This window comes from Megachile rotundata, chromosome 9 (assembly GCF_050947335.1).
Source record: "Megachile rotundata isolate GNS110a chromosome 9, iyMegRotu1, whole genome shotgun sequence".
In the NCBI taxonomy this organism is placed as follows: domain Eukaryota; kingdom Metazoa; phylum Arthropoda; class Insecta; order Hymenoptera; family Megachilidae; genus Megachile; species Megachile rotundata.
In genome coordinates, this window is record NC_134991.1 from 11,854,033 (window position 1) to 11,879,116 (window position 25,084).

Consider the following 25,084-nt stretch of genomic DNA (forward strand, 5'->3'; position numbering starts at 1 on the left):
GCTAGTCACGAAATTTACGATATATCTAGTTACCATCTTTCGTTGAATTGCCAAGTACTATTGAGATGGTAATTCTAGCATGCTGGATGAAGAGTGGCTCGGTAACTGGCCTCGAGGGGTTTATTTATTTAAGAGCGGATTATAACACCAACTGCAGTCGAAATGTAACTTTAGCAGTTTATTACTGTTGTTATAAAATTTACTCTGTTATTAAAATTATTCAAGGTTTCTTTTATTCAAGGTATCTGATTTTTATTATCTATGAGAAATGGTTAATAGCTAATTTTTGTGTGAAAGAGATTGGTATTGTATTAGTTGTCTTTGAGCTCTGAACAAGCTTGTTGCTTACTAAAATTATTCAAGGTTTACCTATCTGATTTTTATTATCTATAAAAAATGATTAATAACTAATTTATTGTATGAAAGAGATTGATGTCTTAGTTGTCTTTGAGCTTTAAAGCTTGTTACATATTAAAATTATTCAAGGTTTACCTATCTGATTTTTATCTATAAAAAATGATTAATAACTAATTTATTGTATGAAAGAGATTGATGTCTTAGTTGTCTTTGAGCTTTAAAGCTTGTTACATATTAAAATTATTCAAGGTTTACCTATCTGATTTTCATTATTTATAAAAAATGATTAATAACTAATTTTTTGTATGGAAGAGACTGATATTAGTTGTCTTTGAGTGATTTCCATGGAAATATCATTAGAATTTCCTGAATGTTTTTCCATGCATACTAAATGTGTGGAGTGGTCGTTTGACCTCGAGGCATTTGGTCATCTTTGCTATTAATTCCAGGGAGTTCCGACCACTTCCTCGAGGTTCAAGTTGTCGGGCTGGAAATGAGCGATTGAAGCGTGCATCGAAACTTTGTATCATCGTGATCGATAGAGATCCTTTGAAAACGCTGCAGTAGTGAGAGATTAAGTTTATCGTCGGAATCTTAGGTAAAGTGTTCATCAAAGAGATCCACAGTTTTCTTTGATGAGCTCGATGAAGCTCGTCTTGGTATCGATACGAAAAACTAGTCTTTTAAATCGGTAAAACAATTTGAAAATATGAAACATGTGGTGCTTTCTTGCGAATATAAATATTACAGTACTAAATATGATTAAAATAAATATGATTTTGCAGTATTAAATATGAATAAAATAAATATGATTTTGCAATAGTAAATATGATTAAAATATGATTTTACAGTACTGCATGTTAGTTTCACATCAGTAGTATGTCTTCCTTAATTATTCCAAATTCGGCAGCAAGAATTTATAATCACAGACGACATGAAATTAGAGAACTTGTAACTTTCCTTTGACGGCGATCACTTAGAATATTAAGCTCCGAGAGGAGATATTTGTCAACTAGTTTAGTCGGATAGAACAGTTTAGTAGATCTACGTTCGAAGTTCCAGTAAACCGCCTTCGTTTGCAAACAACTTTAATTAGTCTGTGTAAATTGTAGATATGAGTGCTGTAATTTGGTATTCTACTGACTGGTTAACAAATATTAGATTTCGACTAAGAAAAATAAAGTGCTTATGTAGACTGTTACCATGTGCTTTTCTTAGATACGAAATATCAGAGTCAGCACATGGTTCATTCTGTACTATAAACAATTATCATGTCTGTCTTCTTTCTTATTCTTCAGCATATACTCTTTGCGTTAAATTCGTATTTTGTTAAGCTTGTACTCTTATTGGTTCTTTAGAGTATTTGTATTTTTATTAATCTCTTGGTGAGTCTGACTTGTGATGCACCTAGTATGAAGATCATAATGCACTCGTACTTCATGTGTGATCAATTTTACTCGAATCTTAAGTATTTCTCTTTTTGAAGTACAATTATGTAGTGCAATTTTGTAATTCAATTATGTAGTTGAATTATGTAGTTGAATTTTATAGTTCAATTATGTAGTTCAATTATGTAGTTCAATTTTGTAGTTCAACTATGTAGTTCAATTATGTAGTTCAATTATGTAGTTCAACTATGTAGTTTAATTTTGTAGTTCAATCATGTAGTTCAATCATGTAGTTCAATTTTGTTGTTCAATTTTGTAGTTCAATTATGTAGTTCAATTTTGTAGTTCAACTATGTAGTTCAATTATGTAGTTCAACTATGTAGTTCAATTTTGTAGTTCAACTATGTAGTTCAATTTTGTAGTTCAATTATGTAGTTCAATTTTGTAGTTCAATTATGTAGTTCAACTATGTAGTTCAATTTTGTAGTGCAATTTTGCACCTCAAGTCAACTATTTGCATAGTCAATAACCAACATAACATTTCATCTTTTCTTGTCCATTTTAATATAGCAGCTGCGACTAGTCAGTTCAGTCTGACGCACCTGACAAATACATCATACAGTTTCCTAGAAACGAATCATACTTCAACTGGTTAAATCAGTATCCTATTAAACAGTACATTAGCATCGAAGTTCCCAGGTGTACAAAAGTAATACTCACAGAACAATAAGAGAAGCTCGTTGACACAAGGTATTCAACACGAACGAGATAAAGTTCCAGCACAGCATGCGCTATCTTTAGGTAAGCGCTTAAATCTGGCTTACAGATAGCAAGCTTCATTGTGCATCGTGTGTACCCGACAAAATTGCAACGGCTACACCATTAACCAATACGCTCGCGGGTCAATTGCCCTTCTGTTGTTTTGCCCAGCTATCTGTCCGACGATTATGTCGCTTTTGTGTCGATTCGCGAACGCCTTGCACTCCGTGTGTTCCCACCGCTAACCCTAATTGAGATTTTATCGACGAGATAAGCCGCCTGGATTTTCGTCGGAGTGCGTTGCGATTCCAGCTATGTTAATTACACTCGACGCTAACAATGGCGTGCTAATGCGCGTTCTACTGCGAATTTCATTCGATACGAACTATTTAATGCTTTGATGATGGGTAATTGGGAGTCATTTTTTTGAGGAGGTTATAGGGTTATGGTATGTACATGGTTTGAGGTGACAGGGTTGGGTTATGAAGGGGTGAAGGTACGAAGAGATTAAGTTAAGGTTACACAGGGTTAAGGTGAAGGGTCAAGGATGGAACATTTTAGTCTTCAGTCTTAGCATCTACAATAAGATTTCAAATTTTTAGGTTTTCAGGTTTCTATATTGCCAAATTCTTACATCTGACAATTCATAAGTTCTCAAGTTCTAACATCTCCAAATTCTCACATTTCAAAATACTCACATGCCCAATTCCTCACATCTCCAAATTCTCACATGCTCAACTCTTCACATCTCCAAATTCTCACATCTTCAAATTCTCACATCCCCCAATTACCACATTCCCAACTTCTCACATCTCCAAATACTCACATGCCCAACTTCTCACATACCCAACTTCTCACATCCCTAAATCCTCACATCCCCAAATTGTCACATCCCCAACTTCTCACATCCCCCAATTACCACATCCCCCAATTACCACATTTCCAACTTCTCACATCCACCAATTACCACATTCCCAACTTCTCACATCTCCAAATACTCACATGCCCAACTCCTCACATCCACCAATTACCACATTCCCAACTTCTCACATCTCCAAATACTCACATGCCCAACTCCTCACATACCCAACTTCTCACATCCCTAAATCCTCACATCCCCAGATTCTCACATACCCAACTTCTCACATCCCCAATTTCTCACATACCCAATTTCCTCTCCTCCACTTTCCCAATCCTCAAATTCCCACATCCCCACTTCCCAAATCCCCAAACTCTCATCCACCCAAATTCCCAAATTTCCAATTCCTACTCAAATAATTCCCCTCCATAAAAACCAACCGTCCACAATTTCCTCCAAAGCATTCACACAGTGACCTGCAAAACATTCCCACTTCACTCTGAAACACGCTCTGACTACTCTACTTTAACAGGTCGTAAAGTCTGCGAATCGCAGCCATCACCCAAGGTAAACGAACAGCAGGTTTCAAGTGAATTTCTCCTCAGATAGCAACACTCCAGCGTGTGGCAATTTAACGGACAATGGTCTTAATTTTTTAATGAACCCAAAATTATGGTTAGGAAACGGTAAATTGCGAGGTGCGATAACGTTCCGTGCACCGGTAACCTCGTAGGACACACGCCAGCAACTATAATTGAGATTTTATCGGGCCGTGAAACGCTACGAAGTTCCGGTGCAACACGTGCGAAAGTTTGCACAAGCGTGTTAGAGAGCTCGGTTCGATGCTTCTTCAACGTTGAAACAACCGTTCAGAGTGTACTTAGCTACTTTCCAAATGAAAAACGAATCGTTGGAAAATAAATCAACGGGGGGCAGTAATAAATTTGAGTCTTGTAATCGCTGTAGTTTCGAACTGGACTTTTTTATGGGCGATGGTACTTGATATTTGTCCTGGCAGATTCGCTGGGTTTAATTGGGAAATAATTTATGTTGCAGACTACTGGACGCCGGGATCAACTGCGCGATGAACGATGCGTCGGGCTTTTCTAGGCAGCGACGAAAAATCGGTGAGTTCTGGAATTATTGGGTTAAGGTTTGAGGTTATTTTTGGGATTTGGGGAAATGTGGAAAGGGGAGGTTAGGGAAGTAGGAGATTGTGATGTTGGATATTGGGAGTTGGGTTGTTGAGAAATTTGGGGGTTGTGGTGTTGGAAAATTAGGGAATGGTAAGTTGAGGAATTTAGGAATTTTGGAATTTAGGAACTGAGGATAAGGAAGAGTGGAAATACAGAAATTATCTTTCTACTACAAATATACGGCGCACAAAAAACGAGAAAGAATTCTACACACCATAATTCCGCGCGCCATAATTCCACGCGCTGTAATTCCACGCGCTGTAATTCCACGCGTGGTAATTCTATGCGCTGCGAATTCTACGCGCCGTAATTCCATGCACCGTGAATCCTACGCGCCGTAATTCCACGCGCCATAACTCCACGCGACGTAATTCTACGCACTACAATTCCACGCGTTGTAATTCGACGCGTCGCGAATCATCCGCTCCGTAATTCCACGCATTGTGAATCCTATGTGCTCTAATTCCACGCGTCGTACTTCCACGCGCCGTAATTCCACGCGACCGTACCTCCACGCGTTGCGAATCCTTCGTGCCGTAATTCCACGCGTGTTAACTTCATGCGTTGTACTTCCACGCGTGGTATCTCCACGCGTCGTACTTCCACACGCCGTAATTCCATGCGTGGTAATTCCATGCGTGGTAATTCCATGCGTGGTAATTCCATGCGTGGTAATTCCATGCGTGGGAATTCCATGCGTGGTAATTCCATACGTGGTAACTCCATGCGTTGTACGTCCACGCGTGGTATCTCCACGCGTCGTACTTCCACACGCCATAATTCCATGCGTGGTAATTCCATGCGTGGTAATTCCATGCGTGGTAATTCCATGCGTGGTAATTCCATGCGTGGTAATTCAATGCGTGGTAATTTCATACGTGGCAACTCCATGTGTTGTACTTCCACGCGCGGTATCTCCACGCGTCTTACTTCCACACGCCGTAATTCCATGCGTGGTAATTCCATGCGTGGTAATTCCATGCGTGGTAATTCCATACGTGGTAATTCCATGCGTGGTAATTCCATACGTGGTAACTCCATGCGTTGTACTTCCACGCGTGGTATCTCCACGCGTCGTACTTCCACACGCCATAATTCCATGCGTGGTAATTCCATGCGTGGTAATTCCATACGTAGTAACTCCATGCGTTGTACTTCCACGCGTGGTATCTCCACGCGTCGTACTTCCACGCACCGCAATTCCCCCGCGCCGTAATTCCACGCGTCGCGAATTAGGAAATTGAGCGATTTAAAAATTTGGAGGTTATGAAGTTGGAAAATTGGGAAAAGGAACAATGTAGAAATTGAGAAATTGGGGAATTGTAAAATTTAGAAATTTTGTAGTTGCAAAATGAAAGAATTGAGCATTCAGAAATTTAGATATTGTGGATATAAAAAATTATAGAATTGGGAAATGAGAGAGTTTGGAAAATTATGGAATTGGAGATTTATCGAATTGCAAATTATAGTATTTGAAACCATCAATATTAAACAATTGCAAATCCAAAAATTGTGAAATCGAATAAAGTGTAAATTTCCGCAAGCGAAATTCCGTTCGGACAAAACACTCGCGGATCGGAAAAGATTAATTCTCGATAATACCTCAAAGAAAAATCACATCGATCCTTTGGTGTTGCATCGCTTCTTTCATCGTTGCATCTTCGCGCACGGTGCACGCATTAGCAAGTTTTTCGGAACGATGCCGCGATAAATCATTGTCGAGATGAAAGGTCCGCGGTGAAAAATGGTTGTCCGAGCAGCAGCGGTCGCGATGATCAAGGAAACACTGAAAACATCTTTCGGAAACGAGCGAACTCTCGAGAACGAAACGATACGTCGATGTAGCTTGTTTTTCCAGTGCTAATAGAAAACACGAGTCTTTTCATGGAGCTAGCTTTTAGCGGCGCTTGAAAAATCTTTCGATGGAACGAGTATTTTTAAACCGACGAAAATTCGACGCTTCGCTGGCTGCAATTTATAAACTGAAATTACGTAACCGGAGTTGCAGCAACAAATTATCGATCGAACAGTTTATACGGAGAAATATTAAATTGAACAATGTGACGGAGTTTTGTAGCTCTTTGTATATTGTCATTTTATTTGTTAATAGAATGGACAGTAACATTCAAAATAGGTTACGCTAGCACGAATCTGTGAACTCTTTGTGCTTTCATTTGCTACCAATTCCATTTATTACTGTGACGTTTGTTGTGCTCCAAAATGGAAAATGGAATTACATGCGCTAGTTCCATTCCGGTTAACTCTTTACGCTTTGTTTCCTTTTTCGAATATAAGTCTCCTATGCAAAGGATCCTTGTTTTCTCTGCAATTTTCGGGACAAAAACTTATTTCTTTGGGATATCTATTCGTTGACTTTGAGTCTGTTATTTCATGTAATCTGTAAATAAATATCACTAACCAATGTAATCTTGTAATTGTAATGTAATGTTCAGCGAAGGCTATAACAACTGAAAAGTTTCTTAGCGTTTACAAATTTGTAACAAGAAAAGGTAACAAGAGACTTTAAATCTCGCTAAATTAATAAGTCGTCCCCAGTTTCGAATAATTAACCCTGAAAGTTGAGAATCGTAGATTTAAAGGAAAAGTATTATAATTCAGCCCAAAGCTAAACACGGAAATCGTGTAACGGAGGCACGAATTTCGACGAATATCCCGAAAGCTACTTTACATTTTCACGTCTCTTGCGAGTATTTCTCGCGGTAACGGTGAAGCTTGTGCACATTAGCGTCAGCTAATCCATTAGGAGGCACGAGCTACCAACGTGATGGAGGCTGTGTCTTCCAAGTGGCTTTTCTTGTTCCACGCTCGATATTTTGTTCGTACGTCGACGAATGTGTTCGTTCTTAAGCGACGTCTGACTTTACGCGTTTATCCGCTTCGATGAGGAACGCCTTTAATCGTGACAGGAATTTGTATCGACTTTTAGGAACGAATTCCTCTGATCACTCGACAAACTTTCGTTATTTTGTGAAGTGTACGGTATGTTACGGACATGTGATACATATGTGATATTCACTATGTTAATAGTCTAAAGTTAGCCTCAGATACAACCTCTTTCAAGGAAGGACACTAGTTGTGAGACACCCTGTATATTATATTTATGTATGATTTATATGTATGAATACATTATGTCTATGTATGTGCCATATGTGTGTACTGCATGTATGTATACATTACATGCACATGTTTAGTATCATACAGGGTGTCTCACAATTGATGTAGGTGCACCCTGTATGTTACATACATACATTATATTCATGTATGTATATATTACATCTATGTATGTGCCATGTGTGTGTACTGCATGTATGTATACATTACATGCACATGTTTAGTATCATACAGGATGTCTCACAACAAGTGTAGCTGTACCCTGTATGTTACGTACATATATTATATTCATGTATGAATATATTATATCTACGTATGTGCCATATGTGTGTACTGTATGTATGTATATATTAAATGCACATGTTTAGTATTGTACAGGATGTCTCACAACTAGTGTAGCTGTACCCTGTATGTTACATACATACATTACATTCATGTATGAATATATCATATGTATGTACATATGTGCCATATGTGTGTACTATATGTATGTATATATTACATGTACATGTTTAGTATCATACAGGGTGTCTCACAATTGATGTAGGTGCACCCTGTATGTTACATATACGTACATGTTTATTATACGTTACACGTATGAATACATTGTATGATGTGTTGCTGTCCTACAAAATCTAGTTCTTTAAAAAAATTCACCTTTCTGACCCCTTTTTCTCAATTCGACTATTTTCCATTGCAAACGTATCAAAATTCAAATACGAATTCCTGAAATTTCGAAAATCGCCTACAGGAATAAAACGGCGTACGAGGCTGATTCGAGATATAATATCTCTCCACAGCAAAGGGGAGAACGAAAGACTATCTCGATTATGCACGATGGACGCGATATCCGTGACGAAAAGTTTCCATAGGACTTTCGGCGAGTTTATCAATAAGGGAAGCGCGAGCCTCCGGAAACGTTCTTTTTAAAAGTTCCACAATGTCTGATATAAAGGGAGATGTTGGACGGAATAAGAAATATTGAAGTTCGTGGATCAACTTGGAAATGGCTTTCCTCGCGACGTAAGGGGATTATTCGTTCTGAATCTTCTCTGAACGTACGGATTTTCAAGTGTGTTTGTTGAAGACTTCGAGCTTCGACTTCAAATATTTTCGCAAGCATTATGTTAAAGTCGCATTCCGCGTTGTAACTGACAGCGTCGATCGATAAAACAATGCTCTTTGGTTTGGAAATGACGTGCACTCTTTGTGGAAAATTATTGTACTGACTGGTATTGCTGGGGTTCAAAGTGAGTGTGTTAATACAAATATAATTTATCAATGAATAAATCAACAGGTTGAGTTGGACATAATTAATATGAATATAATTTAACAATGAATAAATGAAGCATATATTAAGTTGATGTTAAGACTGTCTTAAAATTATAAATGCTGCAGATGAGCACAATTAATATGAATATAAATTAACAATGAATAAATGAAGCACATGTTAAGTTGATATTAAGACTGTCTTAAAATCATAAATGCTCCAGACGAGCACAATTAATATGAACATAATTTAACAATGAATAAATGAAGCGCATGTTAAACTGATGTTAAGATGACAGTCTTAAAATTATAAATGCTCCAGACGAGCACAATTAATATGAATATAATTTAACAATGAATAAATGAAGCACATGTTAAGTTGATGTTAAGAAGACTGTCTTAAAATTATAAATGCTCCAGACGAGCACAATTAATATAAACATAATTTAAGAATGAATAAATAAAGCACATGTTAAGCTGATATTAAGATGACATTCTTAAAATCATAAATGCTCCAGACGAGCACAATTAATATAAACATAATTTAAGAATGAATAAATGAAGCGCATGTTAAGTTAATGTTAAGAAGACTGTCTTAAAATCATAAATACTCCGTACGAGCACAATTAATATGAACATAATTTAACAATGAATAAATGAAGCGCATGTTAAACTGATGTTAAGATGACAGTCTTAAAATCATAAATGCTCCAGATGAGTATAATTAATATGAACATAATTTAAGAATGAATAAATAAAGCACATGTTAAGTTGATGTTAAGAAGACTGTTTTAACAGTCATGCAATTATGAGCGGCTTGTTAAGAAAAGCAAATACAAGTTATTCTCGATAATGGAGCTTTTCAATTGAGTTCCCTGCGATTATTCGCCGTTATTCCGTGAGTTTCGCGCGACGCACGTCGCGTCTCCAATCTCCTCGATCGAAGACTCGTCTGTCACGCAACTTCTGTTGCCGCTTCGTGATCCTATATCGAAATGGAAGGAAAAAGAACCCTTCATCCGTGCTAATATTTATTCTAGTGAAATTACATTTTCTTCGTGAAGACGCCCACCCGACTTTTCATCCAACTGTGGATTCGCGATTTAACACGTAAAATAACTTCTTGTGACTGATACGAGCTTGTACTTTTCACACTTTGCTTACAGTTACAGAGATATATTTCTGATCAATTATTTGCAACGTGAGCTTTATAAAAATGGAGATAAGGAATTTTGAGGTTATGTAGTTAAAACAGAACTATACAATACTTGAAACTGTGTAATTCTTGAAATGCAGGTAAAAAAGTACAGAAGTTTCGATATCTAAAATTATAGACTGGAATCACAGTTAGTATAAAAATAGAATAAAGCGTCGATGAGAGAAGACAATTTTTGAAAACCTCAAAATCCCATAAAAGATTGAACGATGCAGATAAGATGCTTATGTGGTCAAATGTGACCAAAACTGTAAAATACTTGAAACTATGTAATTTTCGATAATGAAACTTTGATACTCTGACTAAAATTATAGACTGGACGTTAGTATAAAAGTAGAATAAAACGTCGATGAGAGGAGACAGCTTTTAAAAACCTAGAAATCCCATAAAAGATTGAACGATGCAGCTAAGATGCTTATGTGGTCAAATGTGACCAAAACTGTAAAATACTTGAAACTATGTAATTTTCGATAATGAAACTTTGATACTCTGACTAAAATTATAGACTGGAAGTTAATATAAAAGTAGAATAAAACGTCGATGAGAGGAGACAGCTTTCAAAAACCTAGAAATCCCATAAAAGATTGAACGATGCAGCTAAGATGGTTATGCAAAATATTCCATTCGTCACGACAATAGACGACGCGAGAACAGTGGCATACTGTGTTGAAACAGAAATATCATTTGAGAAAAAGGCAAGCAGAAGGTGAAAGGCGGAACGTATGAATAGCAACGGAAGAACTGGCTCGATTTCAGACACTGTAGTTATACTCGGCCCCATTCTTTGGCAATGCTTTCCACTTCCCAGTAGGATACGCCTTTTTCGTGTCTGGCCATAGCTGGATTTAATTCACTCGCATGTTCGCTATGGCACCGAGTATAATTCGCTCGAGACCATACTCCTTCTTTTTTGCAATTAATAATAAAGATCGCTCAGTGACATTTTACTAATTTATGCAACCATCTGGGATATCTTCTCTTTTCATTATATTCTGCTATAAACGTTAAGTGTTATTTATGGCTGCGAACTGCAGTAACATTCTTTTTATTTATTGCATTAATTTGCGAGGTCTATTCAATAGGAGTTGCATTTATCATGTTGAGTTTTTTACGCGCTTTCGATGCGTTGAATTTATTACGTTGAGTTTTTCACACGTTGCTTCTATCGCGATGAATTTTCCATGCGTTGAATTTTTCATGCGTTGAATTTATCACGCGTTGAGTGCGTTGCTAATGCGGTGAATTTACGCGGGTGGAATTTATCACGCGTCGAATTTTTCACGCATTGAATATTCCACGCGTAGAATTTTCTACGCATTACATTTTCCACGCGTCGGATTTTCCGCGCGTGGAATTCTCCACGCGTTAAATTTCCTGCGCAAAGAATATTTCATGCATTGAATTTCCCACGCGTAGAATTTTCCACGGGTAGAATTTCCCACGCATAGAGTTTCCCGAGCGTAGAATTTTCCACGCATAGAGTTTCCCAAGCGTAGAATGTTCCACGCATCAAATTTCCCACGCGTAGAATTTTTCGCGCATTGAATTTTCCACGCGTAGAATTTCCCACGCGTAGAGTTTCCCAAGCGTAGAATATGTTCCACGCATCAAATTTCCCACGCGTAGAATTTTCCACACGTAGAATTTTCCACGCGTAGAATTTCACACGCGTAGAGTTTCCCAAGCGGAGAATTTTCCACGCATTAAATTTCCCACGCGTAGAATTTTTTACGCATTGAATTTTCTACACGTAGAATTTCCCAAGCATAGAATTTTCCACGCGTTGAATTTCCCACGCGTAGAGTTTCCCAAGCGTAGAATTTTCCACGCGTAGAGTTTCCCAAGCGTAGAATTTTCCACGCATTAAATTTCCCACGCGTAGAATTTTTTACGCATTGAATTTTCCGCACGTAGAATTTTCCATGCGTAGAATTTGCGTCATGTGGAATTTTCCGCACGTAGAATTTGTCACACATAGAATTTTCCATACGTAGAACTTATGACACGTTACACTTACGACGCGTTGCTTTTACCTCGCGTTGAATTTATCACACGTTGCATTTAGCACACGTTGAATTTATCACACATTGCACTTACCACGCGTTGAATCTCACACGTGTCGGCTTTACCATGCATTTAATCTACCATGCGTCATACTATTACACCTTAGAGTACTATACGTATTTTGTGTCACACAACCCATTACCACGTGCTGTGTTATCCTACGCAACCTCATATCACGCAGTGTATTCTCCATTGAATTACAACATAAAATCAAGAATTATATCATGAACTTACGGATGACTCCATAAATGTTACCCCATATGTGTAACCCTAAAAGAACACATCCGAAGAGAACACAGAAAGTTAAATAGAAATACGACAGAAATAAATAGAAATGTTCACATATAACCTTGAAATGTCACACATGCAGCTGCCCATGCACAGAATTTCTGCAACTCGTGGTAATATTGAATTTACAAGTGCAATCTAAACAATAACTGTTCAGTTTATATTAACTATAACTCCTGGGTCAATACGAGCAACTCGAAAGCATAACAAGTCCGGTGCTCGAGCGGCAAAACTGAAAGTCCGTTGTCGAGAAACAACTAATTTTTTCCGTCCGTTGTTCACGCGTAAACAGAAGAACGCTCTACGTTAGTTTAGCAAGCAAAGCGCGTTTCAGCGTGAGTGCAGCGCGTTCTCGCGTTTCAGCGTGCATTGTTTCGTCGCGCAACGGGAAAAATTCCTGTGAAAAACGGTCGTTGTACGTCCACGGTTTATTAAAGCCGCGTCGAGTTTCCGAGCGGGTCGCAAAAACCTCGATCCTCGGTGTCGAGGCGTGTAGCGAGCATCGCGAGATTCTGTTTACAGCCGGCTGCAACCCCTGTCTCTAAATTGCGCCGTTAGAAGAGATCCGTTCTCTTTAAAGCCGGCTGAAAAGGTCCGTCTTTTGTCGGGATTTCGAAATTTCGCGAAAGGAACTTTTGTTTCGCGCGTTATCTTCGCGGAGATTCCAACCACTCGATACTCCAACTTCGAAACTCCGAAGACGTCCGAGGCATTAATACGTTTCGAAACGACCTTCTTTTTTTCGCCCGTAAACTTCCAAGTTTACACTCGATAAAACTTGCAGCTTCTTATGCTTCTGCTTGAAATGCCTCGACGTCGTCCGGCCGACAATTCTTCCACCGAAGTTATTACGGTAGGAATCAATTTTAAGAACCTTCTAAGAACTTTTAATTATTTTATTAATATTAACGCCACGGATTCATGTTCTTGATATTGAATTAAACGTCGTGACTTTCAATACAGGGAGGTAATGATGTACTAGAGGCTTTTTAATCTTCATGCTGATTAATTAATTTCTTTAATTCTTTGGGAGATTCTTTACTTGAAGATTCATATGATGAAGTCGGAAAGTGAATGTACAACACATGAGTAAATAAAAAAATATACATCATATATGAGTACATGATTATAGGAATGTATAACATGATAACATATGATCACAATTAAAGTAATGAATGTATAATACATATTAACGTATGATTAAATAAAAAAATGAACAATATACATCATATATGAGTATAATACACATCACATGACCACATCAAAGTAATGAGTGCACAATACATATTAAAACATGATTAAATAAAAAAAATGGATCATGTACATTATATATGAATACATGATTGAAAAAATGTATAATATAATAACACAATTAAATTGAAAAGCAAAGACCTATAATCAATAGACTACATAATTGTAAAAATGTATAACATAATAACACAATTAAATTGAAAAGCAAAGACCTATAATCAATACTCAACATCAAAAAAGCAGATGAAACAATGTCTGATAATTACATCCGTAATTATATCTAATGATCCAAATTTCTGAGGAGGAATATTTTAATTACATTTTTGATCGTCATACTCGATTTTCCTAGCCGTCGTACGTATAAATTATTCGGCAAGTATAAGTAAGGTTATGAACTCGTTGTTGTATCGTGTAACACGTGCCACGTGCATATCCACGTCTCCGCTAGGACGTAAGCCGTTGCATACACGCTGCAGACACGGAAGTGCATTCGACAAGCGTGAACGTCGGGAAATGCATTGGATTAGGCGGCCGCCGCTTTTCATGCTAATTCCATGATGCTAGCAGCCCCGTTTCGTGGAGAATCATCGTCTCTCTGTCGACAGAACCCTCGAGTATTGTAGACGGAAACGTGGTTGTCGATGTATCAACCCTGTACGTAAATGGAACATCAGGGATGAGCGGAACATTGATATTTATTCTCCTATGCATTTCATTTAGAACGTACATGCTTAAATATATCCTCTTCTTTTCTGTGATATTTATACAATTTTCTTTTTGTTGAAGATAGGGGTTTATGGGGGTGAAGGGTTAAAGTAGTATAGGATTTTTGTGGAGGGATGTTCAAGTTCAGGAATTTAGGGATCTGGGGATTTGGGGATGTGGAGATTTGGGGGTTTGGAAATCTAAGGATTTTGGGATTAAGACGTTTAAGAAGTTGGAATTTGGGGAATTTGGAATTGGGATTCCATGCGCCACAATACCACGCGCTATAATTCCACGCGTAGCAATTCCACACCTAGTGAATTCTACGCACCGTAATTCCATACGCCATAATTCCACGCGTGGTGATTCTATGCGTAGTGAATTCTACGCGCTGTAACTCCACACGTGGTAATTCTATGCGTAGTGAATTCTACGCGCCGTAATTCCACGCGTCGTAATTCCACGCGTGGTAATTCTACGCGTAGTAAATTCTACGCGCCGTAACTCCACGCGTCGTAATTCCACGCGTGGTAATTCTACGCGTAGTAAATTCTACGCGCCGTAATTCCACGCGCCGTAATTCCATGCGTGGTAATTCTATGCGTGGGGAATTCTACGCGCCGTAACTCCACGCGTCATAATTCTACGCGTGGTAATTCTACGGGTGGGTAATTCTATGCGTAGTGAATTCTACGCGCCGTAACTCCACGCGCAGTAATTCCACGCATGGTAATTCTACGCGTAGTAAATTCTACGCGCCGTAATTCCATGCGCCGTAATTCCATGCGTGGTAATTCTATGCGTGGGGAATTCTACGCGCCGTAACTCCACGCGTCGTAATTCCACGCGTGGTAATTCTACGCGTAGTAAATTCTACGCGCCGTAATTCCACGCGCCGTAATTCCATGCGTGGTAATTCTATGCGTGGGGAATTCTACGCGCCGTAACTCCACGCGTCATAATTCTACGCGTGGTAATTCTACGGGTGGGTAATTCTATGCGTAGTGAATTCTACGCGCCGTAACTCCACGCGCAGTAATTCCACGCATGGTAATTCTACGCGTAGTAAATTCTACGCGCCGTAATTCCATGCGCCGTAATTCCATGCGTGGTAATTCTATGCGTGGGGAATTCTACGCGCCGTAACTCCACGCGTCGTAATTCCACGCGTGGTAATTCTACGCGTAGTAAATTCTACGCGCTGTAACTCCACGTGTAGTAATTCCACGCGTGGTAATTTTACGCGTGGGTAATTCTACGCATGGGTAATTCTACGCGTGGGTAATTCTACGCGCCGTAATTCCATGCGTGGTAATTCTATGCGTAGTGAATTCTACGCGCCGTAACTCCACGCGCAGTAATTCCACGCGTGGTAGTACTATGCGTAGTGAACTCTACGCGCCATAACTCCACGCGCCGTAATTCCACGCATGGTAATTCCACGCGTAGTAAATTCTACGCGCCGTAATTCCACGCGCCGTAATTCCATGCGTGGTAATTCTATGCGTGGGGAATTCTACGCGCCGTAACTCCACGCGCCGTAACTTCGCGCGCCGTAATTCTACGCGCTGTAACTCCACGCGCCGTAATTCAACGCGTGGCAGTTCTATGCGTAGGGAATCCTACGCCCCGTATATCCTACACATCGTAATTCCACTTGTCCTGAATCCTACAATCCGCACAAGTAAAAAATTGAAATTGAGAACTCAAGATCTTAAAAACCTAAAAATTCATAAACTAAGAAATTAAAAAATGTCATTATCTGGTATAAACTCCAGCATCCTGAATATTAAACGAAACAAAAATATGTAAGCTTGAACCGTGTAAAATTCTAAATAGACATTACGAAGAGCCCCGAAAGAGCGTCACTTAAAAAACCATACAGTGTTTAAAATTCTGCGGTACAAGAGGGTGGATCGCGTTTTTCAGGACACAGTGCGAAAGTTTTTATACTTTCTTAGCGGAGGTCGAAGTTTTAAGCCACATCTTTGAAAGCCGAGTACGAAGCATGGAACCAAGGATGCACAAGTTTCTATCTTAATGGCTGGCAGGTTTGAGAACAGCTTTCGCTTGCTTTTCATCTTCGTCCCCGTCATTTTTCCCTTTTTCGTCCGCGTGGCTTCTACAAATATGCGGCGCACAAAAAACGAGAAAGAATTATCGTGTCCGTACGCAAGAGAAATTCTATCATAGAGAATGATTAATTGCTTTCATTTTATGTAAGCTCGTTTGCACCGTGTTGCTTGCCTTCCTCGCGTGCGTTCTTTCGACATTTTTATTTCTTGACAGCAGAATTTTAATATACTTCGTTGTAACTTCAGGATTTATTTACGCGCGTAAACTTCGTGAAATTCGTACGAATAGTATGGAGCGAAATATGTGCCGTGAAACAAATGTATTTAGAAGTGAAAATTTCAAACCGACCGTCACGCTACGAAAAATACTTTTATTTCACCAGTCGTGCCCCTTTATTTGCTCACTATTTTCCCTCGAAATTTGTAAAACTTCTTCACCCCGAAATAAAACGCTGTACAAAACGGGGGTCCGTGAAAATTTATCCGAGCTAACTTTCGTGCTTTGAATGTTTGCACCGAGCAAATTTGTGAAGTCGAACCGAAAAGCCGAATTTGTCGTAGGGCCTCCACGAAACACGAACAGAATCGGGATCACGACGATGTTATCGTGGTCGCTGTCGATCGCGAAACAATGCGTTTTACTGATATTTAGTTACGCGCTGTCAACGGCACCCGTTACGCCCAATGCGCGATAACGCTCCGGCGAAAGCAGATTACAGGAAATTGGCTGTTGCGCATGCTGCAGACGGAATCGCTTTTTCGAGGACCTCGTTTCCGCTTTAGCACAAATTTACATAAACGCGTTGCGCGATTATCGCTGGTTTTTCTGACATTCGACAAAACCGAATCTCGGCTCTTCTTTTTGCTTTCAAACCTTTGCAGTTTGGAATTTTTAGTTAAATGTTACTTCATATTGAGGAATCTACAGCGTATTGTGTAAAGGGTGTACGGTGCAATTGTACAGGGTGTAATTCTACGTGTCATAATTCCGTATGTTGTAATTCAAGGGGACGTAAAATCTAGGCGTCGTAAACTTCATGCTCTGTAATTTCCATGCGCCATAATTTCACGCGGGATTATTGTATGCGCCGTAACTTCACGCCCCGCAGTTCTATGCGGTGTGAGTACTATGTTTGTAACTATACAAATTATATGTCCACAAGCATAATTCTACGCATTGCAATTCTACGCGTAATGAATTCCATGCGTGGCAATTCTACGCGTAGTGAATTCCACGCGTCGTAACTCCACGCGCCATAATTCCACGCGCGGCAATTTTACGCATAGTGAATTTTACGTGCCGGAATTCCACGCGTCGCAATTCCACGCGTTGGGAATCCTTCGCGCCGTAATTCCACGCGCCGTAATTCCAAGCGTTGGGAATTCTTTGCGCCGTAATTCCACGCGCCGTAATTCCACGCGTTGGCAATCCTTCGCGCCGTAATTCCAAGCGTTGGGAATTCTTTGCGCCGTAATTCCACGCGTTGGAAATCCTTTGCGCCGTAATTTCACGTGCTGGGAATCCTTCGCGCCGTAATTCCACGCGTTGGAAATCCTTTGCGCCGTAATTCCACGCGTTGGAAATCCTTTACGCTGTAGTTCCACGCGTTGGGAATCCTTCGCGTCGTAATTCCACGCGTTGGAAATCCTTTGCGCCGTAATTCCAAGCGTTAGGAATCCTTCGCGCCATAATTTCACGCGCCGTAATTCCATGCGTTGGGAATCCTTTGCGCCGTAATTTCACGCGTTGGAAATCCTTTGCGCCGTAATTGCACGCGTTAGGAATCCTTCGCGCCATAATTTCACGCGCCGTAATTCCATGCGTTGGGAATCCTTTGCGCCGTAATTCCACGCGTTGGAAATCCTTTGCGCCGTAATTCCACGCGTTGGAAATCCTTTACGCTGTTGTTCCACGCGTTGGGAATCTTTCGCGCCGTAATTCCACGCGTTGGAAATCCTTTGCGCCGTAATTCCACGCGTTGGGAATCTTTCGCGCCGTAATTCCAAGCGTTGGGAATCCTTCGCGCCGTAATTCCACGCGTTGGAAATCCTTTGCGCCGTAATTCCAAGCGTTAGGAATCCTTCGCGCCATAATTTCACGCGCCGTAATTCCATGCGTTGGGAATCCTTTGCGCCGTAATTCCACGCGTTGGGAATCCTTTACGCTGTAGTTCCACGCGTTGGGAATCCTTCGCGTCGTAATTCCACGCGTTGGAATCCTTCGCGCCGTAATTCCACGCGTTGGAAATCCTTTGCGCCGTAATTCCAAGCGTTAGGAATCCTTCGCGCCATAATTTCACGCGCCGTAATTCCATGCGTTGGGAATCCTTTGCGCCGTAATTTCACGCGTTGGAAATCCTTTGCGCCGTAATTGCACGCGTTAGGAATCCTTCGCGCCATAATTTCACGCGCCGTAATTCCATGCGTTGGGAATCCTTTGCGCCGTAATTCCACGCGTTGGAAATCCTTTGCGCCGTAATTCCACGCGTTGGAAATCCTTTACGCTGTTGTTCCACGCGTTGGGAATCTTTCGCGCCGTAATTCCACGCGTTGGAAATCCTTTGCGCCGTAATTCCACGCGTTGGGAATCTTTCGCGCCGTAATTCCAAGCGTTGGGAATCCTTCGCGCCGTAATTCCACGCGTTGGAAATCCTTTGCGCCGTAATTCCAAGCGTTAGGAATCCTTCGCGCCATAATTTCACGCGCCGTAATTCCATGCGTTGGGAATCCTTTGCGCCGTAATTCCACGCGTTGGGAATCCTTTACGCTGTAGTTCCACGCGTTGGGAATCCTTCGCGTCGTAATTCCACGCGTTGGAATCCTTCGCGCCGTAATTCCACGTGTTGGAATTCTTCGCGCCGTAATTCCACACGTTGGGAATCCTTCTCGCCGTAATTCCACGCGTTGGAAATCTTTCGCGCCGTAGTTCCAAGCGTTAGGAATTCTTTGCGCCGTAATTCCACGCGCCATAATTCCACGCATTGGGAATTCTTTGCACCGTAATTCCACTCGTTGCGAATTCTTTGCGCTGTAATTCCACGCACCGTAACCCCATACATCGCAACTCCACGCGTCGCAATTCCACACGCCCTGAATCCTACACTCCACATCTCCACGCGTCCTAATATCCCCCGTCGTAACCCCACGCGCCGTAAAACTCCACGCCATAATTCACCGTCCCCACACCCACACCTCCCCACATTACTAAACCACTACAAAAATCGTTCCAAAAGTATATACCTCCCTTGTATCTCCCCACCTACCTGCAAGAAGTTGAAAGCAGGTGAGGTTCATGAATAAACTAGCGCCATAGTCCGTCGCTTTGTTGTTGAATTTTTCAGAGACTCATATGCGCGCCGTGCTTGCAAAGGCCTGCTAATTGAAATCAGCTTAATTCGTAAAACCGTAGTGGTCGCATCGTTGATTGAGATTACATGGATTATGCAGCGCGCGACGCATTGGCCGCTTTGCCGAAGACACAAAGCTGATTGCGGCTATTATTTGGTCAAAGCGATCCTTGTTCTCACCGCGTCGACGAAGCCTGTGTTGCTCGTTAACGAACTTAATAACACCGACGTTATTTTCAACCGAATGATTCAGTGGTAGAGTCGGTGCGAGCTCAGCTTGAAGAGACCGAGGTTTATCGTCCAGTTTTCTAGAGCGTGGCTCTTGCTTCCGGTAGTAAGACGCGCCGTAAACCGACGAACAGATGAAACTTTGGTAATTTTCGGAACTGTGAACGTCGAGTAAATTTCGTGTTCTGAAGTTTATTAGACGACGGAGATGTACCGGAAACGGAGGACAGCTTTGATAGGATGGGACAATTTTTCTGGTTTTAATGTTTAACTGGTTATCGGATTCATGAGTTTCTTATTTTATTTTTAAAATTTGTGGAGATACTGCTATTGAAGTGACTTGATGAGTGTTGATTTTTGTCAAGGTAAAAATAAATTGCTTTTGAACAAGTTATAATACATGCTGTTTAAAATTATTTGACAGTAATGAATTCTTGAATAAATCTCCATGTACAAAATTGGAGATCTTTCCTCGCATATTTCCGATGCAAACAGCATCGATTGGCCGATACGAATGCACCGTGTCGCAGCAGAAACGCATCCTATTAGACAATCTCTGTTATTAAAGGATGCACGCTTAAACCAGATCTAATCTGCCCTGATGTTTATAATTCAACGGAACAGGCTGCTGGGACGATCAGGTTGTAATAAATAACGCATTCCCGATTTCCATGAATATTTAACGCATGGGGAGAGCTAGCGACTACGCAGCTGCAATATTTCTTGCGAGAAATAATGGTTATGAGGGAAATTAAGCTCGATCGGAATAAACCGAAAGCCATAGATCATTGCAGTTGACAGGTAAAAAATGGCACACGGTGCATCAGTTTTTATAAAAAAAACAGTGGGAAGACAAGAAAGGGGTCTGTTCTTTTTAGGTGAAACGATAACAGTGCTTTTTTTGGGTGGATAGATAGGAAACCTTGCGATAGATGCAAAAAGTTAACCGGTGGGTTAATGATTGATATGCTGCTGTTTTATAATATTATGCGAATTGTATTGTAACTCCACGCACTATAATTCCACGCGCCGTAACTCTACGCGCCGTAATTCCACGCGCCGTAATTCCACGCGTCGTACTTTCACGCGTCGTAATTTCATGCGTCGAACTTTCACGCGTCGTAATTTCACGCGTCGTACTTTCACGTGTCGTACTTCCATGCGTTGTAATTCCACGCGTAGCACTTTCACGCGTCGTAATTTTACGCGTCGTACTTCCATGCGTCGTAATTCCACGCGTCGTACTTTCACGCGTCGTACTTCCATGCGTTGTAATTCCACGCGTCGGACGTTTACGCGTCGTAATTTCACGCGTCGTACTTCCATGCGTTGTAATTCCATGCGTCGTACTTTCACGCGTCGTACTTCCATGCGTTGTAATTCCACGCGTCGGACTTTTACGCGTCGTAATTTCACGCGTCGTACTTCCATGCGTTGTAATTCCATGCGTCGTACTTTCACGCGTCGTATTTCCATGCGTTGTAATTCCACGCGTCGTACTTTCACGCGTCGTAATCCCACGCGTCGTAATCCCACGCGTCGTAATTCTACGCGCTGTAATTCCATGCGTTGCAATTCTACGCGCCACAATTCCACGCGTGGCGACCCTACGCGTTGTGAATTCTACGCGCCATAATTCCACGCGTCGAAATTCCACTTGTCGACATTTCTACGCACCGTAAATTCTACGCGCCATAATTCCACGCGGTGAAATACTTCGCATCGTGAATTCCAAGCGTCGAAATTCTACGCATCGTGAATTCTACGCCCCGTAAATTCTACGCGTCATAATTCCACACGTGGTAATTCTACGCGCCATATACTCCACGCCCCGTATATTCCACGCGTCATAACTCCACGCGCCGTAACTTCACACGTCCCAATCAACACAGCTCAACAATAACTCCGGATCTTTGAAACGCATATTAAAAATATTTGAATATGAATTAACATTTTATCGAATGTCCAGTCACAGTTTGCAAGGAATTTAACAATCGTCCAGTATTCTGTTTGTCTCCGAACAACTCGATGCAGAAAAGTTCACCAGACCGCTTGAGAATGATCCTCGCGAGAGTAAGCAGCTGTCCGCGGTGAAACAAAGCTAAATTACCAGCATTATTCCACGTATGTCCCTGTTTCTGACCCGCTACTCTACCAGCAACCGGAAATGCACTCGACAGTGGTGCAGTGCGTGAAACGCATCCGATTAGACGTGGCTGCACCTGTCCCAGTTTCACCGCAATCGCCTCTTGGAGAATTGTATCACGACCATTCTTATGTTCTTATCAAAACTTTTTAAGAGATAATTCTGTTAGTGAAAAATATGTGTTGGCTTTTTTAAGGTAACAATTAATGTATTATAATTTATGTACAATCCATTGTTTGTTTATTTTTTTATTTTATTTTTAATTTCAAGTTAAGAGTATATTCTATCCCGATAGGTTCAGTGTCAATTTTGAATATCTGTAAAATGGCGGTTTTGGAAATGGTAAATTCGAAATGTAACAGGATCGAAAATCGTGCCACTAATTCGGAATATTACTTTACCCTTAGCGCAGAATGGTAAATCTGATCTAAAATTCAAACTCATTTAAATTCCATTAAAGTTGAAGCCAACGTTGCCTCAATTTCCATTTAACAAATGTTTAAACTCCTTCGCTTTACTTTTCGCCGGGGCAAATACGCAAATGTTCGGTGCAAAAAATCGGTACCAAAATTTTCGGTCACTAAACAATTCCGCCCACTCTCGAACACGGTCGCTGCAGGGAAGTTCGCCCATTTTCGACCAGAAAGATTTATGTCCGACGAAAAACGTTTAAACTTCTCCGTGACTTTGTGGCTCGAAAATTTGCGTGTTTTCCCGAGCTACGACCGGCTGGCCCAGTAAATAATAAGGGCTCGGGTGTCTTTAGACACTCGGCAATTTGGGCTAATGCCAGCTTGCGTTTCATATCTTGAAAGCTTCGTTACGTGTTGAAGCATTCGCGCCATAAATCTACCGTGAGAAACCGTTACCTAATATCTTTCTCGCGTATTTCAGGTTTGAGGGAACCGTGACAGAGCGACGTTAGGAAAAGCCCGGGAAATAATTATCTGTCGACTTTCACCCGTACAATACCGTCTGATGTATCTCTGCCGTGTGAGATATCGTCCCTTTTCCCTTTCTTCTTTTCTTTAACGGTCAGTTTCGCTTTCTGTGCCCGCACCACCATCCGTCTTCTCTTGATGATGATTAATCGTCATTAATCGGGATCCATTAGAGAAATGGTTACTGCTTCTTACAGATTTCGCTGCATCACATCAGTTTTTACCTTATCGGAAACAGCTTTCTTTCTGACAGGATGGATATATTCTCAAGGAATTTTTTTAGGACTTTTTTCTTGGAAAGAGATCTGGCAGGTTTCGGTAATTATATCGTACATTTATTTTGGTGTGAATTGCACTATCACAAGCTATAATTCTATGTGCCGTTACTCCACGCGCTGCAATTCCACGCGCCATACATTCACGCATAGTATCTCCACGCATTGTATTTCCACGGGTTATACCTCCACGCGCGGTATTTCCATGCGTCGTACTATCACGCGTTGCATTTCTACGCGTCGTACTTTCACCCGTGGTAATTCGATGCGTCAGTATCTCCAAGAGTAGTAATTCGACGCGTCAGTATCTCCACGCGTGGTAATTCGACGCGTTACTATCTCCACGCGTGGTAATTCAACGCGCTACTATCTCCACGCGTGGTAATTCGACGCGTCAGTATCTCTACGCGTGGTAATTCGACGCGTTACTATCCCCACGCGTGGTAATTCGGCGCGTCACTATCTCCACGCGTGGTAATTCGACGCGTCAGTATCTCCACGCGTGGTAATTCAACGCGTCAGTATCTCCACGCGTGGTAATTCGACGCCTTCCTCTCTCCAGGCGTAGTAATTCGACGCGTCAGTATCTCCACGCGTAGTAATTCGACGCGTTACTATCTCCACGCGTGGTAATTCGACGCGTTACTATCCCCACGCGTGGTAATTCGACGCGTCACTATCTCCACGCGTGGTAATTCGACGCGTCAGTATCTCCACGCGTGGTAATTCGACGCGTCAGTATCTCCACGCGTGGTAATTCGACGCCTTCCTATCTCCAGGCGTAGTAATTCGACGCGTTACTATCTCCACGCGTGGTAATTCGACGCGTTACTATCTCCACGCGTGGTAATTCGACGCGTCAGTATTTCCACGCGTCGTAACTTGACGCGTCAATATCTCCATGCGTAGTAATTCAACGCATTAGTGTTTCCACGCGTAGTACTTCCACTCATTGTACTTCCTCGCGTGGTATCTCCTCGCGCCATACTTCAACGCTATCTACTTCCATGCGTGGTAATTCCATGCGTGGTAACTCCATGCGTTGCAATTCTACGCGTCGCAATTCCACGCGCCATATGTCGATGCGTTGCAATTCCACGCGTCCTAATTCTATGCCCCGTAATTCCACGCGTCGTAATTCCATGCATTGCGAATCCACTTGTGGGAGTTGAATAAAATGTGCAAAGTCTATGAATCATAGGTCAGTCTGATTTTATGAATCAATTCTAGTGTTCATCTTTGATAATAAAATAGTTCATATCAGTCGTTCCTCATATCCTTCAGAGAAGCACTCTCTACGATACAAAAATTTACCTACTACTTGAATTTTCAATTGCAATGTGGTTAAATATTTGATACAAAATTTCCAAATTTCCTGATACTAATTTAAATCAACGCGCAATGCAAAGTAGGAAAAGAAAAGGGTGCAAAGGTACGATGACTCGATTTGCCAGCTCTATTTTTTCCTTATTTCGAGAAGATCCTTCGGTCGACGCTAATGAGATTTGCAGCCACGGAACGGTCGAAGGCAGCATCTAAATTGGCCGTTTCGATTATCTCGCTTTCGAGCTCGGATCCAATTAGGAC

The 25,084-nt window shown here is 41.1% G+C and overlaps 1 protein-coding gene across 1 annotated transcript in view; it reads left to right on the forward strand.

The window, feature by feature from the left end:
• LOC100876623 (uncharacterized) overlaps nt 1–25,084 on the forward strand; it is a 288,061-nt gene that overhangs the window by 96,009 nt on the left and 166,968 nt on the right. Inside the window, exon 3 of the mRNA XM_076535286.1 lies at nt 4,421–4,491. The gene's annotated coding sequence lies outside the window, so the exon portion shown is untranslated. The remainder of the gene's footprint in view (nt 1–4,420; nt 4,492–25,084) is intronic.